Raw genomic sequence first — 23905 nt, forward strand, 5'->3', positions numbered from 1 at the left:
TCATCGGTCCCTAGACTTACACACAACTTAAACTAAATTAGGCTAACTTATGCAAGGAACCACACACACACACACACACCCATGCCCGAGGGAGGACGCGAGCCTCCGGCTGGAGGGGCCGCGCAGTCCGTGACATGGCGCCTCAAACCGCGCGGCCACTCCGCGCGGCTACTAGTTGACTCCCAACAAAACAAATCTCAAGCAAAGGTCAGTGTGACACCATAAAACGAAATGTTAAGAGTGTGTTTCCCAGGGGTATGTCCATTGCAGTTGGCTTTTGCTGCTAGCGACTGAGAAACCTTGGGTCGCCGGCCGGAGTGGCCGAGCGGTTCTAGGCGCTTCAGTCTCGAAACGCGCGACCACTACTGTCGCAGGTTCGAATCCTGTCTCGGGCATGGATGTGTGTGATGTCCTTAGGTTAGTTAGGTTTAAGTAGTTCTAAGTTCTAGGGGACCGATGACAGCTGTTAAGTCCCATAGTGCTCAGTCATTTGAACCAAACCTTGGGTTGCAATAAAAGAAGAATGGCTAACAAGACTGTTATCAAGTGATGCTACAGCTCGAGATCACCCGCTTGCAGTTGGCTGTTTTTTCAAGTTATCTGTCCAGAAGCTTGGTTGAGGAGCAACCCTTCACTGCACTTATTCTTGTAGTCTTCCGTCCCCATATGTTTACCTTTCTCGCTCCTTATCGAACAAGCATCAAGAAAAGCGTTTGCGGACGAAATTTTGTTTTAATTTGTGGCACCATTAACCTAATCACTCCATTGCCTCAGGGGCATTCAATACACTGAAAACTCATTGCCCTAGTGACCGCTGAGGCCGATAATTTACTACAAGAAGAAAATAATTACATGAAATATATTCGCAATTGCTAATACGAACAATCATCAGCTGTATAAGGGAATCACGACAACGAAAATTTGTGCCGGGCCGGGACTCGCTTTACGCGAGTGGTCACCTTCCCTTGTCACAACCTGTACTCGTACACACGTTATGTAATTCACGTACGGGGGAGTACATTTTAATTGAAAGTCGCTGCCCAATATTGGCGGGTAAATACGATATTGCAGCACGTCTATTCACCACGCCGTTCTTCTCAACAATTCAGGCACTGCAATATTGTAAGAAATTGATTATAGTTTCTATGCGGAACGACCTACTTTGACTCAAAAACATAAAACTGATAAGTTGGTGACAGAGTGTAACTGAAAATATATCAGGATATTCAATTAAAATGCCAAGAAAAATCAAGTGAATTTAGCAAGAAAAGTCTTTGCCACTGCAGGAACTGCTGCAGAGTTATCAGTCAAATTCTACGACACTGTATAGTCTCATTCATAGCAATAGTAGAAATAATATATTTAACACAGTCAGTGTATTTCTTGAGCGGGCTAGCAATACACGACCAAAGCTTTTGCTTCCACGATGTGTACAAATCCGGAAGCCAGTGAGTATAGCCAACTGGAGCACCATAAATTGAGAGCAGGGAAATCAATTGCCCGCTCTCGTCTACATTATCTGTAACATCTTTTTTCTTTTTGTTTTAGCTACTAGGTTATCACAATATTCGTTTGAGCGTCATCGAGAGTAAATGTTTAAATAAACTGCTACATTAAGTTTAAATAACTTAGTGCTAATTCTGTTGAAGGGTAAACTGACAGCAAGTGCCTAAATAAAAAAACTCAAATAATATAACTTTGCATGCGCTTGCACAAGTGTTCCATAGCAACTTCTGGTGATACGAATGCGATGTGATACTTATAGATCGCAAGACAGTACTGGGATGTAAGGGGACTATCCAGGCGGTGCTGATTCGTTTTGTGAAGCCAGTCAGATTACAGTTCAAACTGACGTGGCAAGAGCTCCGTGAAATAATTATTAAGGAATGTCGCTGTTGGAACTTACGTTCTCGTATTATTTTCCTCTATAGGGAGGACACAGCGCGAAGTGTACATCAGCTGGAGAATCTACACATGGAACAGAAACAACTATGTAACATCTGGCGTCCTTGCAACATTGTAGAGATACTGGAATGGTGCTCAAGTTTACTGTGAACAAACTTCATTTACCATCTGCTGGACTAATCTGGGTTTGAATCGATATTCAGAATAAAACTGCTCTTCATGTCATTCAAAGTTCAAATATGTGCACCACCTTAGATTTTTAAAATCATGTTGTCCTAGATGACAAGATCGATAGATGACTTTCGAACTGTATGTAAATCCACATATCATCATGAGCACATTCAAATTATTACTGGGAAGCTGTTGATGTTGAGGTTTCATTGAGCGCTTGACGCTGTTAATCGCAGTTCTTCTAACTGGTTAGTTCATTAACCATTTTTTCAAAATTACTCTCAAAGAGTATGACGATTTATTAGGCGGCTTGAAAAATCATTTAGAGAACGAGAAGAGATTCTCGTTCTTATTTTTTTCTTGTAGTGTTTGGCTTGGCTCTGAGCACTTTGGGACTTAACATCTGTGGTCATCAGTTCCCTAGAACTTAGAACTACTTAAACCTAACTAACCTAAGGACATCACACACATCCATGCCCGAGGCAGGATTCGAACCTGCGACCGTAGCAGTCGCGCGGTTCCGGACTGAACGCCTGAACCGCTAGACCACCGCCTTGTAGTGTTTATTTCAGAGTGGTTTAGGTGGAAAGTATCAGGAGTAGATACACAGGCGTTTACTAAATAACACCATTTTCGTCATCCATTTGTAAGGAGTATAATGTTTAATTTATTCCACAATTTATTTCAGTATATAAGTCTTTCTCAAGATCATTTGAGACTGTTTCACATGTCGAATTCAATCTCAAGAGGTTTTCAGAATGGCATAGACGTCAACATCAATTGTGGAGTAAATTTAACGTCTTAGCCTTCACAGTTGCCTGGCGAAAATATCACTTCATTAGCAGCCAATTTTCTGGCGTTTCATTTCGTTTCTTCCACTGCATATTCTCCCATAGCAACAAATAAACTACACTACATTGCACAGGGAGTCATCACAGCCAGTCACAAGTCACTTGATACAGATACACAGTGAAGCGGAACAGCGATCCTCCAGGCTGAGTCATGGGCAGCAGTCTACTATGGACCGCCGCAGTGTTGTCCCAGTGGTCACTAACAACTGGAATAAATGACAGCGGGTAATTATTTATGTTCGACAAACTAAACGTTACTCAAGTTCCATTGACGGATGTGTGACAAGGAAAAATGACTGCTAGCCGGACTCGGTGGCCGTGCGGTTCTAGGCACTTCAGTCCGGAACCGCGTGACTGCTACGGTCACAGGTTCGAATCCTGCCTCGGGCATGGATGTGTGTGATGTCCTTAGGTTAGTTAGGTTTAAGTAGTTCTAAGTTCTAGGGGACTGATGACCTCAGATGTTAAGTCCCATAGTGCTCAGAGCCATTTTTAAGTGCGTTTTCCTTAGCATTCCCTTACAAACTAGTTTATGCAGAATCTCCGAATATTACAATATCTGTTGATCGTATGTTCTCCGCAACTAGAGCAGATGTCCCATGCAAAAGCCACATTTTACGCATATTCTGGGTTTCATCTCAACAGACAGCTCTTCAGTGTTAGTCATCGTTTCCAATGCAATGTCACCTGCCCGTCATTCGATTCATCTCCTCACAGATTTTTTTTTTTTTTTTTTTTTCATATTCGGTTGTTTCATTACAAGTCGACTGATATGCGTTTGGTAAATAACAGCGCGAGGCTAGAATTCGGAGTCACCATATCATCCCAGAAGATGAACAATATCCATTCTGCATTTGGCGCCATTTGTAACTGTCATCTGAGGTGGCGGTTTATAAAGACACATGGGATGTCTTACAGTGAGCAAAATGCATCGAACTATCCTTGCTCACATTCGCTTCACATATTTTGAAACGCCAATACCATATGACTCTCGAATACTCTGGATAATTTTGTTCGTTGTAAACATACTTGTCCTGTACATTGAAAACTAGACCTGCAAGTAAGTTAACACCCTTACATATTAATCTGTTTTTTTTTTTTTTTGTTCTTATTCTAGATTATCTGATCTGCACAATATCCTTGTGAAGGTGAGCCACGGATTATTAAAACTATTTCTGCTAAAGAACTGTTAGAAACCGTTAAAATCTTAAGAAAGAACCTAACTTCGGCTACAGAGGTCTTTGTTCAGCTAGAGCTACGGTCGCCACCATTACAAGTTGGTGCTTTGTAAACAGCGGCTCAGGCATACGTTGTGATATTGAGTGTCTAGCAATAATGTACTGAGAGAATACACTAGCGTTCGCTTAAACTACATCGGTGTCTCTCAAACTGACTCCTCGTCTCTGCTACGAACATTTAGCGAAATTTGGAAGATACGATCTGGTAGTCAACTAAATCACACAAATAGTTTGCCTGGGTCGTAATATTTCAGTTTTACTGCATATATTCACATAATAGACGTCCTTCAACAGATGCTCTCTTCACTGCGTCACTCTAAACCACTGTTTAATTCGACCAAATTCTCTTTCCTCGCACTAGCTTGGCGCCTGGCTAGAATGCAACCTTGCTAACTTGGCAGCGTGTACGGCTGCGTACCCTACGTAGCGCCAATGTTGTCGAATTAACGCAACGTTACAACCGGAACAACATATGGCAGTGCACGCCAGTCAATCGTGGAGAACGCATGGATATTGCGGCTATGGACAAAGGAGGAAGTACAAACCACTGATCGTTGTATAGAGTGACTGCGAGCATACCGCGTCTTTGTGCTGAAACGAATGTAATAGTGAACGTGTTTCTGTTTCTTTGGCCTTACCGCTAGGTTTCGTTTGCTGTGATATTGCTGCATTGTGGATGAATCGGCGTTGTGGTCCGGCGTTGCAAAGACATGGTTCATATAAATTACCTTTTTATGGTGACAGTTTTATAAATGTTTCTTTTGTTTTTATATGTTATTGGTGCGCGTTATTTTGGCGGAAATAATTTTGTACGATTTTTATGTCTTGTGTGAACATCTAATGATGAAAGACAGGGGCGCAACCATTCCAGACAATTGCTGGACAGCGTTCAATAATTAACTTTTAGGGTGAGAAACAGAATCTCATGTATGTCGCTGCACTGCAGTAATTGCAGTTTTCGACACACAAGTAGTTGCAACAGCTCACGATGTTTAATTTAGAGGCAGTTTAGTGTTACTGTAACACGTTCTTACTTTTGTTATGCAAACCGCATGTTAACGCAATTTTCAATAGAGATTTCAAAATTAATTCTTACAGTACTTTATACATGTTTTGAGAGCTGTTCCGCTACAATGGCCATAAAATATTAGCCTACGTTTATTCCTGTTTGCTCTTTTCCTGTACCCTGTTAAGTGCATTCGGGCCTAAAATTTTCTTAATTTTTTCTCATTCTCTCCTGGATTTCTTCAATGTGTCTCTGTTTAATATGCGTATTTTTTTATGGGGATATAACTGTAACGTGTCAACTCGCGTTTTCTAAAGCTTTTGTGCCAACTACGGTCTACTTTCAGTAAAAAGTTCCAGGAATTGCACTGTCTACCTGGGGGCGAAATTAGAGCGTTCTGCATCTACATCCATACTCTGCAAGCCACCTGACGGTGTGTGGCGGAGGGTACCTTGAGTACCTCTATCGGTTCTCCCTTCTATTCCAGTCCCGTATTGCTCGTGGAAAGAAAGATTGACTGTATGCCTCTGTGTGGGCTTTAATCTCTCTGATTTTATCCTCATGGTCTCTTCGCGAGATATACGTAGGAGGGAGCAATATACTGCTTGACTCCTCGGTGAAGGTGTGTTCTCGAAACTTCAACAATAGACCGTACCGAGCTACTGAGCGTCTCTCTTGCAGAGTCTTCCACAGGAGTTTATCTATCATCTCCGTAACGCTTTCGCGATTACTAAGAGATCCTGTAACGAAGCACGCTGCTCTCCGTTGGATCTTCCCTATCTCTTCTGTCAACCCTACCTGGTACGGATCCCACACCGGTGCGCAGTATTAAAGCAGTGGGCGAACAAGTGTACTGTAACCTACTTTCTTTGTTTTCGGACTGCATTTCCTTAGGATTCTTCCAATGAATCTGTCTGGCATCTGCTTTACCGACGATTAATTTTATATGGTCATTCCATTTTAAATCGCTCCTAATGCCTACTCCCAGATAGTTTAAGGAATTAACTGCTTCCAGTTGCTGACCAGCTATATTGTAGCTAAATGATGAACGATCTTTCTTTCTATGTATTCGCAGCACATTACACTTGTCTACATTGAGATTCAATTGCCATTCCCTGCACCATGGTTCAATTCGTTGTAGATCCTCCTGCATTTCAGTACAATTTTCCATTGTTACAACCTCTCGATATACTGCAGCACCATCCGCAAAAAGCCTCAGTGAACTTCCGATGTTATCCACAAGGTCCTTTATATATATTGTGAATAGCAACGGTCCAACGACACACCCCTGCATTTTATACTAGTCCCGTAGAGAGTCTTCATGCTGACGCTGGCGAATTGCCACTCACCTACCGGCGCGATATACTGCTTTGTCGGTATGCCTGTCGGCTACTGTCAATGCCCGACCATCCGTCTTATCGTTCCTTTTTTGACGACTCTCTCGACCGTCAATACGGGTTGTATGTCTCTGCCCTGCTACCCCCTGGAGTTCGCTTTCGTCGCCTCCTTCAACACCTTAATTTTTCACTCCCTGCAACCTTTCGAGTGGGCGAGAGCCACACGCCACCTTGGCTCCAGGCTCAGGTCCGCGTTCACCTTGACCTCAGCTCGCTCCCAAAAGAGGTTACCCCCGGTTCGGTCTACCACTCCCGTTTTTTGGAACTTCGTTCGAAGTTCATCAACATGACTTTCATTTATACAGATGGCTCTAAGACCAATGACGGTGTCGGGTGTTCCTTTATTGTCGGGGCACAAAGTTTCAAATACCGGCTCCATGGCCATTGTTCGGTCTTCACAGCTGAGCTCTTTGCCCTCTACCAGGCTGTTCTTTACATCTGCCGCCACCGACATTCTGCTTATGTCATCTGCTCCGACTCCCTGAGCGCCATCCAGAGCCTCAGTGATCCGTACCCGGTTCACCCTTTCGTACACCGGATCCAACGCTCTCTTCAGCAGCTAGTGGACGTCGGTTCTCCGGTTAGCTTTATGTGGGTTCCTGGCCATGTCGGTATCCCTGGGAACGAAGCTGCAGATGCCGCGGCCAAGGCTGCGGTCCTCCAGCCTCGGACAGCTTCTTGTTGTGTCCCTTCGTCCGATTTTAGCAGGGTCATTTGTCGGCGCATTGTGTCGCTGTGGCATGCCGATTGGGCTGCACTTACAGACGACAAGCTTCGGGCCTTGAAACCTCTTCCCGTGGCTTGGACGTCCTCCTCACGCCCTTCTCGGTGGGAGGAGGTAGTTTTGGCCCGGTTAAGAATTGGACACTGCCGGTTCAGCCATCGCCATCTGCTGACGGCTGCGCCAGCGCCGTTCTGCCCATGTGGGCACTTGCTGACGGTTCGACACATTTTAATGTCCTGTCCATATTTTAACACACTGCGTCTAGATCTTAACCTGCCAAGTACTTTCGATGCCATTTTAGCGGATGACCCACGAGCAGTTGCTCGTGTTCTTCGTTTTATCAATTTGACAAACCTCTCTCAGGACATTTGATGATGCTGTTTTTTAATCCTATGCCTGTCAGTCTGTCTTTTATCGTGTTTTCCCTTTTAGTTGTTGTTGTCCACTTGTGCCTCGCGGTACATTCTTAGAGTAGTCAGAGCGCTAATGACCATTGAAGTTGTGCGCCCTAAAACCACAAAAAAAAAAAGACACACCCCTGTGGCACACCTGAAATCGTCCGCCGCTCGTGGTCTCGCGGGAGCGTTCTCGCTTCCCGAGCACGGGGTCCCGGGTTCGATTCCCGGCGGGGTCAGGGATTTTCACCTGCCTCGAGATGACTGGGTGTTTGTGTTGTCCTCATCATTTCATCATCATCCAGGAAAGTGGCGAAATTGGACTGAGCAAAGATTGGGTAATTGTACGGGCGCTGATAACCACGCAGTTGAGCGCCCCACAAACCAAACATCATCATCATCACACCTGAAATCACTTTTACTTCGGAAGACTTCTCTCCATTGAGAATGACATGCTGCGTTCTGTTATCTAGGAATTCTTCAATGCAATCACACATTTGGTCTGATAGTCCATATGCTCTTACTTTGTTAATTAAATTACTGTGGGGAACTGTATCAAACGCCTTGCGGAAGTCAAGAAACACGGCACCTACCTGGGAACACGTGTCTATGGCCCTCTTGAGTCACGTGCACGAATAGCGCAAGCTGGGTTTCACACGATCGTCTTTTTCGAAAACCATGCTGATTCCTACAGAGTTGGAATACTGAGTGCTGATGAAAATGAGCATGAAGCGAACGTGAAATTGGTTAAAGTGAATTTGTACATGTCGTGCACGTCTGCAGAGCTGGTGTCGGTGATTACCAGTTGCCAGTTCAGTGTCTTCTTGAGCAAATGAAAATTTAGGTGAGAACCTATTAGCAACAGTTAACTAGGACGGACCAGAGAGACCACGTAGCCATTGTGTAAGGTTTACTAATGGTAAACTCCGCAATAAAGCGCAGAGAACAGCCCCACCCCGACTGGCCAGCGTATCTATTCTGCCACACGGCGGCATTCACCCAAGCTATGCAAGGACATGGGGTCAGCATGCAGCTCTCCCATCTTTGTCGTCTTTCCAGGCCTCTGGGAAGCTATTTTTTGCTGAAGTCGCCACTCAGTTAGCACCATCAACCTAAGTGGACCCCGTTCCAGTCCTCCCACTGTCGGAAAATCCCCAGCATTTCCCAGAATGGAACACGTGTCTTCCGCAAAGCAATCAGACGCTCTGACCATTCAGCTACGAAGAAGAACTGTGATGTCCAGAGCCGGCCATTAAAACGGCAACACAGTCGAGGTGGAATGCAACAAACGTCAGATCGGTATGTAGCATTGGTAGGGGGAAAAAACATAAATGAAACTGTGAGAGAGAAACTGGGAGCCGACGACTTGTTTTGCACATAATTAGGGCCGCACACGCTCAGTGTCAGTTGATTGTGTATTTTATAGCCTTACGAAGTATACTGTACTCCTTACTAGTAATAAAAATTAGTTGATCGCATAACTTCTGCGACCGAGCGGGGTGGCGCAGTGGTTAGACACTGGACTCGCATTCGGGAGGACGACGGTTCAATCCCGCGTCCGGCCATCCTGATTTAGGTTTTCCGTGATTTCCCTAAATCACTCCAGGCAAATGCCGGGATGGTTCCTCTGAAAGGGCACGGCCGACTTCCTTCCCAATCCTTCCCTAATCCGATGAGACCGATGACCACGCTGTCTGGTCTCCTTCCCCAAACCAACCAACCATAACTTCTGCGCTGTTACGTACCCAAAGCAATTACATTTGACGCAGATATAGTTTACATGCACAAACATAATTAACTATGTAATTGTTGTTGTTATTTTGTGCCCAACAGGATCAATGCCAAGAGTTTCCTGTTATTATCGGTAAGTACGAAAGTTGTTTATAAACAACAGAAACATCTTTTATATAAACTCGGCGAAATATTGAAGCGATATTTTATAAATTTTTGTTTTGTGTGTTTTTTTAATTTTACCCTTTTTTGGGAAACTGCATTTTCTAGCGCTATGTGAAAAACCTGTAATTTTTTTCATTTGCACTACAACATTCCTCTGTTTCACGTTGCATATCAACAGTTTTCGGATAGAACCAAAGTTAAACACTGACCATTTTAATTTGGCTATAAATACTGTTTATGTTCAAATAATAGAAAGGAGGCTAACTGCGTAGAACAAAAATATTCCATAAATGACTTAATACCAGACAGATGTGCAACACACCAGACGCACACGTAACGCGGTTACCGTCTTAGGCGAAGAAGGCCATTAAGAAAACTACCATAGTCTGTGCTTAGTTATGATAGTCTGCGGTAGTTTCGCAGCTCCAGTGGAAATGGTTAATAATTCAGCTCGACCGCAAGAAAAGCAAGGACGCCACCTATATTCTCTAACAACGAAACAGTACGCAGCGCGTTTATCATTCACAAATAGCATTTGAATCTATGCTGTTTGTGAGAAGATCGTGCTAATGTCTATCTCCACCTGTCGGAATTCGGCAACGGCAGGAATATGGAATCTATAGTTGCAGGAGGACCATACTCAATGGCAAGACAGACATACTGTTCATTCGGTCCTACAGGACTGTACGTCGGCGTCATGTACGTTTAGGCAGAAAATGGGCTTCTTTACAACACTACAACAGCGACGTCTGCAGCAACACGGATTGTCAACACAAGCGAATTCCACGGATTTGCACGTAGCTGATTGTGTGTCCGCTTTTACACTAACGTACCAAAGATGAACACTGAAACGTGAGTGTATCTCACAAAAACGACGTGAAATGTGGAGGCGCTTGGGTCGGCTAACACTGTTGTGTGGAACCGCATCTCAAACTCTCCGATCGTCTTCCTTTCTGGTTGTCCTACAAACCATGATTCATTACCGTACTATGCTGTGCTTCAAACTTCCATTCTCAGAAATTTATTCCTGAGATTTCGGCTTCTGTTTGAGACTAATAGACTTCCCTTAGTGTTAACGTCCTCTTTGCATGTTCAAATGTGGTTTTTAAGTCCTTCCTTCGTATGTCATATGTTATTTTACTTTCGATGTAGCAGAATACGTTAACATTGCCTATTTCGAGGTCCCCAATTTTGAGTTTAAGTTTATCGCTAATATCATTTCTACTACTCTTCGTTCCTTTCATCAGTCTCGGTACGTATTCTGTACTCATTAGACTGTCCAGTCCGTTAAAATCGTCCTGTTATTCTTCACTTTCACTAAGGACAGAAATACCTTCGGCGAATCTTATCACTGATATCTTTTTATACTGAATTTTAATCCCGCTTTTGAGCCTTTCATTTATTTACAAAACTGCTTCTTCGATTTATAGATTGAACAATAGGGGTGAAAGAGTACATGCCTGTCTTACGCCGATTTTAGTCCGAGCATTTCGTTCTTGGTCTTCTATTCTTATTGTTCTCTCTTGGTTCTTGTACACATTGTACATTACCAGTCTTTCCGTATAGCTTATTCCTATTTTTTTCAGAATTCCGAGCATCCTGCACCATTTTACATTCTCGAATACTTTCTCCAACTCTACAAATTCTATAAAGCTGACTTGATTTTTCTTGAGCCTTGCTTCCATTATCAGTCGCAACGGCTAAACCTTCTCTCTGGTGCCATTACATACCCGAAAGCCAAGCCGATCATCATCTAACAGATCCCTGTTTTGTTTTCCATTCTTCTGCATATTCGTCTTGTCAGCAGCTTGGATGCATAAGCTGTTAAGCTGATTGAGCGGTAGTTCTCGCACTTACCTGCCTTCGCTATCTTCGGGATTGCGTGGACTGTATTTTTGGCAAACTGGTGGTACGCGTCCAGACTCCTAGATTCTAGCCACTATGGTCTATGAACTCTGGCTTTGAGTTGAAGCAGCACGGAATGACGTACTTGTATCTGCCATCCAGAATAATTTCGACTTGATGTGCAACAGGGTTGAAGCCGTTAAGGGGGTTATCTTCTTTGTTCTTTGTACGAATGAAAGCTAGATGATTTTCCAACTAAAATAAAAAGTAATAATTTTATTCTTTAGGCCGGCCGGGGTGGCCGGCGGTTCTAGGCGCTACAGTCTGGAACCGCACGACCGCTACGGTCGCAGGTTCGAATCCTGCCGTCGGGCATGGATGTGTGTGATGTCCTTAGGTTAGTTAGGTTTAAGTAGTTCTAAGTTCTAGGGGACTGATGACCTCAGAAGTTAGTGCTCAGAGCCATTTGAACCATTTTATTCTTTACACGTTTGTCTTTCAGAATTCATTTTTGGGTCCACATCGGACACTTTCCGTAACCGCTGCATCAAGTGCAGAGAGTCCCTACAGCCATAACGTTCTCATCGACGGGAATTCTTGAAAACCTCCCATTGCACTTTTAAGAAAATAAGTTTCTATCAGCATAATTTTTTATCAGTGTACACTTGCTAATTGAAAAATATTATGTTGTAACAAAATGGTGACTTGAACAAAATGCCAATTTCTTCCCACAAAAAATCGACACGAAAACGTGCACCGAAAATAGACCTTTAGATATCTAGGAAAACAGCTACGTCAGCTGCTCACTCGATACGCTTTTCGTCCACTTTTGCACCAATGCAACCACCTATTGGTCCGATCTCAAGACAAAGCATGTTCATAATGTCCATAATGCTTGTTAGACCATCACTGAAATTACGTCGACTGAGAATGAAGCCTTTTAGGACGACACTGCTGTATAAAACATTCTCGAACTTCTTGTCTCGACAGTGCAGGGTAACAAGTCGAACTTCAGTCTATTACCTTCACTGTCTTCCTCAGGAGCAACTGATTGTCGGTGGTTCACCATTTCAACGTTCAACACTTCCACGTTTCATTTTCTAGGAGAAGGTCGGCTTCATATCACGTGAGCCGCGGCCGTTTTTTTGGAACAAGTATTTCAGATGATTAATTTTGGAATGCAAATGGGTTTCTTAGAAGCCATTATATGTGTACGAATATATTTAAAACTGCTCTTTTCTGGATTGGATGATGAAAGCTCTGAGCGCCACAGATCGCATTCCTTCCTTTTTGCGCCGTTACATCCAGCAAAATAGGTAGAGTCTTGGGAAGACGACGTCTAAGATCTATTTTTAGAGCTCCTAAGAAGACTAAGGAAGCGCTACGTCCTATTAAGGGCAGTCTCGTCCTCAGGATCTTTGGGATTTGTAACGTCCCTTGTGAGTGCCGAAGCAGTTACATCGGTCAGTCCATTCCTACCATTTCCGTCCGCTGTACAGAACATCAATTAATGCACCGAAAATAGACCTTTGATGATCTAGCAAAACAGCTACATGAACTGCTCAGCACTGCCTCATAAACCGAGGAAAATATTGTTTGACGAAACGAAATTTTATAGGATATTCCAGTGCCTGTGTTAACAAAAAAAGAGGGTTCAAAGGGCTCTGAGCACTATGGGACTTAACTGCTGTGGTCATCAGTCCCCTAGAACTTAGAACTACTTAAACCTAACCAACCTAAGGACATCACAAACATCCATGCCCGAGGCAGGTTTCGAACCTGCGACCGTAGCGGTCGCGCGGTTCCAGACTGTAGCGCCTAGAACCGCTCGGCCACTCCGGCCAGCTGTTGTTGACAACAATGCATGTACTGTGGCACAGACGTTGTGAAATAATGAAATGTAACGTCAACTTTTGGAGTCCTGTCGTCCTCAGTTGTGTGTAATATTACGGTAAGATGACAAATCCTACTTTTGGACCGTCTAATTACAACTGAGTGAAACACAGTTATCGTGCCTTAAGAGTTTCGCCTTTTCAGTGGCCTGGAATGTGCACATATTTTTGTTCATACTATTTAGTTTTCATTTCAAGACGATATATATTACACTGGTGTCCACAATTAAAGCAGCAAACGGAAATTTTGCGAGGTTGCGTGTATTTTGTCGCAAAACAGTAATGAAGTAGAAATAATGTAAAGAATACAGAACGTAAACAACTGCAGCATGCATAACGGTAGATAAAAATGTTCTTCGTTTATTCCAACTTAGGGGATTTGCACATACATTCCGACAACTGGTTAATGTGCTCAGTATGGGGTGTGACCGCCTCTGGGAGCATTACTGGCCTGACAACGACGGGGCATGCTGTGAATGATGTCATCAGTCTGATGTTGATGCAGTAACGCCCATTCTTCCTGCAGAGCTGCTCACAGTCTTGGAGAGTAGTTGGCGGATTCTGACGTGATGCAAGCCGTCTCCCCAGCGCATCCCAGAATTGCTCTACGAGTTTCCAATCAAGCAGCCAACGCCATGCGTATAATATCTTCCGTTTCCAAGAAAACATCAACAACACATGCTCTATGAGGTCGAGCATTATCGTCCATCAATACGAAGCCCGGCCCCATGCCACCTCGCAGCAACCGCAAATGAGGTCTGAAGATCTCGTCACGATACCTGACCGGTAGTTAAATCTAGTCAATTCATCCGTACAATTTCATGAAGAGGGGTTCGAGTGGTAAACATAATCCCTGCCCAAACAGTTAGGGATCCTCCTCGATATCGTTCTCTTTCCACTATGTTTTGGTCCCGAAATCGTGTTCCACGTTCCTTCGAGACGCAAATCCACCGAGAATCCCACTGTTCGACCGTCCAGGTGGCATGCTGATCACTTCACTCTAGACATTCCCTTCTGTGAAGATGCGTCAGGGGCAGTCATAAAGCAGGTCTCCGACAATAAAGGCCACTCTGCTGAAGCCTTTTGTACATCGTTTGCATCGATACAACACGTCCAATGGGATGCTGCGAGGTCAGATGCCAGTTGCAGCGCAGTACTAAGGCGGTACCATCGTACCCTTACAGCCAAATCAAGGTCCACTCTTTCTGAAGTCTCACGTGATTGGTCCTGTCCTGGTCTCCGGGATACAGTTTCGGTCTCTATAAACTGTTGCCTCATCCGCGAAACGACAGGACGATTCACATTAAGCCATCGGGCCACATCAATTTGCGGCTCTCTTGCTTCCATTCTTCCTATAACCTTCCACAGCAGAGAGTCTGTAGGCGTCTTTTCTAGGCTGTATTGCACCGTCTATGGCTATGTACACACTACACTACCCAGCTTGATAGGTGCACTGACTTCATTGTTGGCGTGGTTGTCCGTTGATCGGGATGCCATCTTTCGTGCAGAACACGATCGTAATGACATTTGTTGGCAGTCTGTATGATTACATCATAAATTAGACAGGGGACGGGGAAACAGCATTTTGTTGCTTTAATTTTGGACACGACTGTAGATTATAACCAGTTCTGGCAGTTTGTACACTCCTGGAAATGGAAAAAAGAACACATTGACACCGGTGTGTCAGACCCACCATACTTGCTCCGGACACTGCGAGAGGGCTGTACAAGCAATGATCACACGCACGGCACAGCGGACACACCAGGAACCGCGGTGTTGGCCGTCGAATGGCGCTAGCTGCGCAGCATTTGTGCACCGCCGCCGTCAGTGTCAGCCAGTTTGCCGTGGCATACGGAGCTCCATCGCAGTCTTTAACACTGGTAGCATGCCGCGACAGCGTGGACGTGAACCGTATGTGCAGTTGACGGACTTTGAGCGAGGGCGTATAGTGGGCATGCGGGAGGCCGGGTGGACGTACCGCCGAATTGCTCAACACGTGGGGCGTGAGGTCTCCACAGTACATCGATGTTGTCTCCAGTGGTCGGCGGAAGGTGCACGTGCCCGTCGACCTGGGACCGGACCGCAGCGACGCACGGATGCACGCCAAGACCGTAGGATCCTACGCAGTGCCGTAGGGGACCGCACCGCCACTTCCCAGCAAATTAGGGACACTGTTGCTCCTGGGGTATCGGCGAGGACCATTCGCAACCGTCTCCATGAAGCTGGGCTACGGTCCCGCACACCGTTAGGCCGTCTTCCGCTCACGCCCCAACATCGTGCAGCCCGCCTCCAGTGGTGTCGCGACAGGCGTGAATGGAGGGACGAATGGAGACGTGTCGTCTTCAGCGATGAGAGTCGCTTCTGCCTTGGTGCCAATGATGGTCGTATGCGTGTTTGGCGCCGTGCAGGTGAGCGCCACAATCAGGACTGCATACGACCGAGGCACACAGGGCCAACACCCGGCATCATGGTGTGGAGAGCGATCTCCTACACTGGCCGTACACCACTGGTGATCGTCGAGGGGACACTGAATAGTGCACGGTACATCCAAACCGTCATCGAACCCATCGTTCTACCATTCCTAGACCGGCAAGGGAACTTGCTGTTCCAACAGGACAATGCACGTCCGCATGTATCCCGTGCCACCCAACGTGCTCTAGAAGGTGTAAGTCAACTACCCTAGCCAGCAAGATCTCCGGATCTGTCCCCCATTGAGCTTGTTTGGGACTGGATGAAGCGTCGTCTCACGCGGTCTGCACGTCCAGCACGAACGCTGGTCCAACTGAGGCGCCAGGTGGAAATGGCATGGCAAGCCGTTCCACAGGACTACATCCAGCATCTCTACGATCGTCTCCATGGGAGAATAGCAGCCTGCATTGCTGCGAAAGGTGGATATACACTGTACTAGTGCCGACATTGTGCATGCTCTGTTGCCTGTGTCTATGTGCCTGTGGTTCTGTCAGTGTGATCATGTGATGTATCTGACCCCAGGAATGTGTCAATAAAGTTTCCCCTTCCTGGGACAATGAATTCACGGTGTTCTTATTTCAGTTTCCAGGAGTGTATTTCTGTGATGCAGTAATAGTTCAAAATTCTGTTTATAGGTTTCGTGGATATTTGTTTTGTATTACCAACCGTCGAATGTTACTGCCAACTATTGAGTGTATTTTGTGATAATATAAAGTGTGTGTGTGTGTGTGTGTGTGTGTGTGTGTGTGTGTTTTTGCGTGTGTGTTTTTGCGTGTGTAGAAACAGGGAGGGAGGAAGAGAGAGAGAGAGAGAGAGAGAGAGAGAGAGAGAGAGAGAGAGAGAGATAGAGATGGGGGGGGAGAGAGAGGGGGGGGTTTCAAGTGTTCAACTCCAAGAGCTGTGAAGTCTTAAAAAAATTTGAAGTGGCAATTATAATAAGAATAACATCGCCAAAAATTGATCAAAAAACATGTAGAACAATATCCACGAAACCTGAGTAGAACTTTAAACTATTACTACAACATAGAAACGCGAACCGGCAGAACTGTTTATAACCTTTACACATATCGTCCCAAAATGCAAACTAAATAGTATAAACAAAAAATATGGACATATTAGAGGCCACTGAAGATGCCGTGCAAAGAAGAAAGGCGAATCGCGCGTGACACGAAAGTTGTGTTTCATTCAGTGGTAATTAGAAGGTCCAAAAACAAAAATTATAAACATACCATAATACATTAAATGTATTCGCAGCTGCGAATACGAACAACGATCAAGAACACTGTATCGCTCTTAATAATTCAGGCACTGCAATATCGTATGTATCCGCCGATACCAGGCAGTCACTTTAAATTAAAATGTTCTCCCATGTACTAGGATTACAAGTATAGGTTATGACGTAGGAACGTCGACATATTGAAGTTTAGGGCCGACCGCGAGTCGTGCACGGATAGCCAAAGCGGTTAAGGCGACCTCTCGCGCTAGAGGGAAATCCGGGTTCTACTCCAGGTCCGCAAAAAGTTTTCATTGTCGCCATACCCTTACACAGCTGAATGGTTGTTCGTATTCCCAACTGCGAATACATTTTATGTAAAACAAAAGTTTTGTCCCAGGGTCCTACAAACCGGGAGTCTGTAATGAAAGCGGCAGCAGAAACAGGAATAAGCGAGAAGAGCTTCAACCGTGGCACCGCGTACGATCTCATAGGTGCATGGAAGAGAGCTCTCGGTGCAGACGAGACGCAGATATATTCGTCGCAATGTTTACACTACTACTGGAGCGGTGACGCCAACCGCGCACGCATTGTAACATTATGTGATTGCCTTATCATTTTAAATCATTCACTAATCGAGCAGTCGCTCGGCAACAGCTGCAGTTAGCAAATAATGTTGCGAGAATGTAAAAGGTGAACGACCTGTGACGTAACTTGTTTATTGTCGAAGCGCCGTCAGAGATGCAGTGAGTTATTGACTTTGAAAACCGCGGCGCGAAAAACGGACAGAAGAACAACACTTTTACACTTTTTTTTTTGAGGTACGAGATATTCTCGATGAACTCATTCTTCTCTTGTCTCCTCTAACTTGTGTCGGACGCGCATGTCTTGCCGCCGTATTATTATTGTTAAAATTAATATTGTTCTAGTGTAAAGTAAATGTGTAATACTAAAAGTGCCTAGCAGTAGATTTATTGTGCGACGTGTATGTGAAAACGTCAAAGGAATTGTTTTCATTAAGAGAAGTGCCAGTCAAAACGGCATCCATGTTAAATCCTTCATTGCAGTGTAAGTTCGTCTATTAATTGCCATAAATTCAGAGTTAAATGGAACTGGTGTATGGATTATTCATTTACTATAGAATCTATGTCTCACTTCTTCATGAAATTATTTAATTTTCTATATGTTTCTGCCAAATAGAGAGTTCACAGTCACGAATTCTTTCGTCGAGTTCGGACGGAAGTTGCATGCGGCGAAATATTTTCTCCGCGCCATATTCTACTGGTAAATGCATGATAAACTACGGTCCCTTAGGAAATTCATGTTGAGCTATCCACAATAATTATATTTTGAATAGGCATTTACTCTCCTCTGCAATGCAACTTCCGACTGATCAGACGATCAAACAAGAATCAGCCGCACTGCCAAATAGAGAGTTCACAGTCACGAATTCTTTCGTCGAGTTCGGACGGAAGTTGCATGCGGCGAAATATTTTCTCCGCGCCATATTCTACTGGTAAATGCATGATAAACTACGGTCCCTTAGGAAATTCATGTTGAGCTATCCAAAATAATTATATTTTGAATAGGCATTTACTCTCCTCTGCAATGCAACTTCCGACTGATCAGACGATCCAACAAGAAACAGCCGCACACAGTCGGCGTTCGCAAGTATGTTTCCATCGCTGATTATAGCTATATGTTACAGCACAAAAGTAACATATTGTTATAATTAGCGACTACGAACGGGGACATTTATAACTGTATGTTTATGTATACACATTACGTAAACATATCGTTATAAACAGAAATAGGAATAATCGAGAAGAGCTTCAACGGTGACACCGCGTACGATCTCATAGGTGCATGGAAGAGAGCTCTCGGTGCAGACGAGACGCAGATATATTCGTCGCAATGTTTACACTACTACTGGAGCGGTGACCCCAACCGCGCACGCATTAACGCTGTCTGTGACAGCATTATGCAATTACCGGCCAATCAGAAGCCGTATATGGGCTATGTAAGGCAACCACAGCAGCAGTTTTGACAGTCAGTTGCTCCTGACGAAGACGATGGAGCTAAACGTTGAAGTTCGAGGCTTTACCCTGAATTGACGTGGCAAGAAATCCAAAAATGTTTTGTGCTACACTTAGACTTTGTTTCTTTCTGTGTATGGTTTTCGGAGACACTGTTTCAGAAATCGCCTTGCAGTTCGATAACGGGGTTGCTGAAGAACTTGGTATGAGCACTGCAGTGAAGTAGGCATCCCAAATAACATTTTAAATTAACATTTTTTTTTAATTTTAGAAGAGCTCTGTCCCCTTAATCTGCTGCTATTACCTTGGTAGGGTGTGTATTAAATTTCGTACCCCAGACATTTAATTACATATTCTTCGTTTTTTTTTTTGTATACCCACATACTTGTCCTTCTTATCGCAGTTTTAACTGACAGCAGTATATATGACGTACACATCGGCATATTTGCTCGCTGTGATGACAGCTTGCCATTTCAGCATCGTCTTCAGCAGTTAAATCATTGGGTGAGTAACTGACGCTAACGGCTAACTAGGACAATCGTCTGTGTCCACGTGGCCACTGTGTAAAGTAGGTCGCAATGAATCATTGGCCGCGCGGGTGAAGGTGGGGCAGCATTTCCCCGCAGACGCCACACTCGCTTCGAAGTGAAGACACGTAGCGATGCAGCGTGTAGATTTGGCGCTGGCGCCGCGGCCAGCCAGAGGGTCGGGCTGGCCCCAGACTCTGACTCTGGACTAGAGAGCAGCCAGCCTGGCACACACCTGTGGCCGGCGAGGACGGCCTCACCACCCGACACCCGAGTAGCAGCCAGAGCCGCTCCTCTAAAGGCGGCCGGCGAGCGCAGCCGAGGTCATCAAGGCACGGATAGGCTTCGCACCTACAGCCTGGTTCAGGAGGAGTAGTAGAGGTTCTGTGAGCAGGTGCTTTAGACTAGCTCTGATAAAACGTTCCATCTTACATGTGTCCAGTTTCTGTAAGTGTCACAGATACAGTTGGTAGAATGTAACCCAAACAAATACTCACAGAAGAACTGATTTTCATAAATTCCTCTTCTAATATCTAACAAGGGGACTCCCCATCTCATCCTCTCAGATTTAGTGAAAAAATGACCAAGTGGCCGCAAATGGTCTCCAAGTAACCGAATATAACCACTCACAGTCAATGATCGGTCAGCCCTTACCAACTGAAATCGGGATTCATCTGACCAGGCCACGGTTATCCACTACTGTACGGTCCACCCGATAAAGTCACAAGCCTAGGAGAGACGCTGTAGGCGACTACGTGCCGTTAGCAAAGACACTGGCGTCGGCCGTCTGCTGCCACAGCCCATTAACGGCAAATTTTGCCGTCCTAACGTATTCGTTCATCGTATGTACCACATTTATTTCTGTGGTTGTTTCACAGAGTGTTGCTTGTCTACTATCGCTGGCAACTTTACAAAAACGCCGCTACTCTCGGTCGTTAAGCGAAGGCCGTCGGCCAGTGTGTTGTCCGTGGTGAGAGGCAATGCCTGAAATTTGGTGTTCTCGGTACACTCTTCACATTATGGATCTGGAATACTGAATTCCCTAACGATTTCCGAAATGGACTGTCCCACGTGTCTAGCTCCAACCACTATTCCGCGTTCAAAGCCTGTTAATTCCCGGCATGCGATCATAAACCTTTCGGAAACCTTTCCACATGACTCATCTCAATGTAAATGATGGCTCCACCAATGCACTTCCCTCATGAGCGCTCGTGCTCGCCTTGCCTTCTGCTGGACAGGCCTCGTCTACAGCAAGCCCAACATTTCCCGGAAGATTGATCTGCAGAAATCACGTTTTCGTGGACACTAATGGAACACATCTGGGCCGCTATTGGGGGGGAGGGGGTTGGACTGTTTGGGGAAGGAGACCAAACAGCGAGGTTATCGGTCTCATCGGATTAGAGGAAGACAGGTAAGGAAGTCGGCCGTGCCCTATCAAAGGAACCATCCCGGCATTTGCCTGGAGCGATTTTAGGGAAATCACGGAAAACCTAAATCAGGATGGCCGGACGCGGGATTGAACCGTCGCCCTCCCGAATGCCGCTATTGGGCGTTAGCTCCACGTTCACAAACGCCGGCCAATAATTTACGGGAAATGCGTGAACTGAGCGTAAACCTAGCAAGGGCTTTTCGAATTCCTACCATGCAGGATTGCTGCAACAGCCGGTTCCAAAGGTGGACCAAGACGCTATTAAGCGTAATAATCTGACTCATCAATGTAGCTTCAGCAACGAACATTATAACGCGGTTCCTACTTACGACTGTCGCACAGTTGTGTAAATGACAGATGTTGCGGTGAGCGTGGAATTGGAAACCTCAGGTGGCTCGTTAGTGAACACACCATCATACCTGCTGGGGGGTCCATTAGGTTCCGTAATCAGACAACTACAGTCACCCGCCCGAGTAGCTGCGCTTTTTAACGCGATCGCTTCCGGAACGGAGAGCTGTGCCTCCTGGATATGGTTTTTAGACGATTTCCCACATCGCACTAGATGACTACCGCCTCAGATACATGCTACGCAGAGACCGGTTTCTCATGCTCGCACACAAAATTTGCTTTATACGCCGAGGGATTTGGTACACTGCTTCTGACCGGGTGGAGGTGCGGACGATGAATAGGAGACCAGTGACCTTAACTGTTTGGTCTCCTCGAACACTTACTCAGCATCAGAACTTCAGTTTATTGTAGGAAGTTACTAGAGAAGTTTACTTCCTCCTTAAGTCAAATAGTCATGTGGTCTCACCGGCTGGGAGACCCCGAAGGCCAGGTTCATCAACATAAATTGTAAAGGTTTTTTCTATCCTTCCCATCTGTAGCCACCTTACCTTAGCAAAGTGTGAGCATTATTTGTTGTTTAACTTTCGAGTGTATATGACTTAAAGGGTATGTGTGTAGCTTTGTGTCATGCATGTGTTGGTTGATGATGAGACAAGCGAGTGGATGAAATCCGGTGCCGGCACATACCCTACTCCTCTCGAATAGCACCATTGGGGCCCCTGTGCTTAACGTCCACATCCGACGGATCAGTACCAACAGCGTCGCATGCATTCGCTTCATGAGACACTGCGGAGAGGTCTGGAACTTAACCCAAGACACTGGCGTCGGGAATTGTGATCAGTGAGTTCATGCACCTACTTCTCCTGTCTCCTCTGCCATAAAGGTAAAGAGAAAATTGTGAATAGCGTATCACCAATCCAAATACCGGTCATGTCCGACACGGTGATTAACTTCTGTGATTTGACGGAACCGGTGTATCCAACGCCGCACGATTGTGGACTGCCCCGTATCTGAGGTCTATAATGTAAGCAAGTTCGTGAAATTCGGGCGTTTTAAACATTTAGTGACGTATGTGAATTTTTTAATAGCCTCTTGTGATAATTCGGCCTTCCATCAATTAAAGATGTCGACCTATATCAGGGGTTCATACAATGGGCAGAAATGTACAGTCTTTACAAGTAAACAAACATCACTTTCAAAACAAATTTACTTCTTAAAATGGCATTATGTAAGTTTACAGAATGAGATTTTCACTCTGCAGCGGAGTGTGCGCTGATATGAAACTTCCTGGCAGGTTAAAACTGTGTGCCGGGCCAAGACTCGAACTCGGGACCATTGCCTTTCACGGGCAAGTGCTCTACAAACTGAGCTATCCAACCACGACTCACGTCCCGTCCTCACAGCTTCACTTCAGCCAGTACCTCGTCTCCTACCTTCCAAACTTTATAGAAGCTCTCCTGCGAACCTTGAGCACTTGCCCGCGAAAGGCAAAGGTCCTGAGTTCGAGTCTCGGCCTGGCACACAGTTTTAATCTGTCAGGAAGTTTCATATCAGCGCACACTCCGCTGCAGAGTGAAAAATCTCATTCTGGAAACATCCCCCAGGCTGTGGCTAAGCCATATCTCCGCAATATCCTTTCTTTCAGGACAGCTAGTTCTGCAAGGTTCGCAGGAGAGCTTCTGTAAAGTTTGGAAGGTAGAAGACGTAGTACTGGCAGAAGTGAAGCTGTGAGGACGGGGCGTGAGTCATGCTTGGGTAGCTCAGTTGGTAGAGCATTTGCCCGCGAACGGCAAAGGTCCCGAGTTCGAGTCTCGGCCCGACACACAGTTTTAATCTGCCACGAAGTTTCATTATGTTGTGGGTTGGCAGGAGAGCCAACACCGGTATGAGAGGAAGCGGAAAGGCACGCGTTTTAGCTCACGCAGCCTGGCGTGAGGTCTGGAACAGGACAAGGAAATAAGACTTCAGCAAAAACCGTACGTAGCTGCTGGAATACTTAACTTTAATCCATAAATGGTAACATCGCTCTTGACGGTACAATATTCATAATCTCAATAGTAAATGGTAATGGCGCCTTGCTAGGTCATAGCAAATGACGTAGCTGAAGGCTATGCTAACAATCGTCTCGGCAAATGAGAGCGTATTTTGTCAGTGAACCATCGCTAGCAAAGTCGGTTGTACAACTGGGGCGAGTGCTAGGAACTCTCTAGACCTGCCGTGTGGCGGCGCTCGGTCTGCAATAACTGATAGTGGCGACACGCGGGTCCGACGTATAATAACGGACCGCGGCCGATTTAAAGGCTACCACCTAGCAAGTGTGGTGTCTGGCGGTGACACCACACATTATGTATGTTATTTCTACCGAAATAAAAACTAGGGGTACACTTAGTGATAACAGACTTGGTTTCACACCTCTAATCTGGATAATCTGGACTTTAAGTAATGGAAACTGTACCACAGTTTCTGCCGTAATGCTGTAATGCCGGTTGGCTGCACTGTTGGGAAGCTTGCTCTCAGCTACCCAAGCTCTCCGCATTATGGCAGACACTATGGCGCAGTTGCC

The 23905-nt window shown here is 45.3% G+C and overlaps 1 non-coding gene across 1 annotated transcript; it reads left to right on the forward strand.

The window, feature by feature from the left end:
• The first annotated feature begins 23091 nt into the window (after positions 1–23091).
• On the forward strand, positions 23092–23166 carry Trnas-cga (transfer RNA serine (anticodon CGA)). The gene has a single exon. It is a non-coding gene; the product is annotated as a tRNA-Ser (tRNA).
• The last annotated feature ends 739 nt before the right edge of the window (positions 23167–23905 follow it).

This window comes from Schistocerca cancellata, chromosome 2 (genome assembly GCF_023864275.1).
Source record: "Schistocerca cancellata isolate TAMUIC-IGC-003103 chromosome 2, iqSchCanc2.1, whole genome shotgun sequence".
Lineage (NCBI taxonomy): Eukaryota > Metazoa > Arthropoda > Insecta > Orthoptera > Acrididae > Schistocerca > Schistocerca cancellata.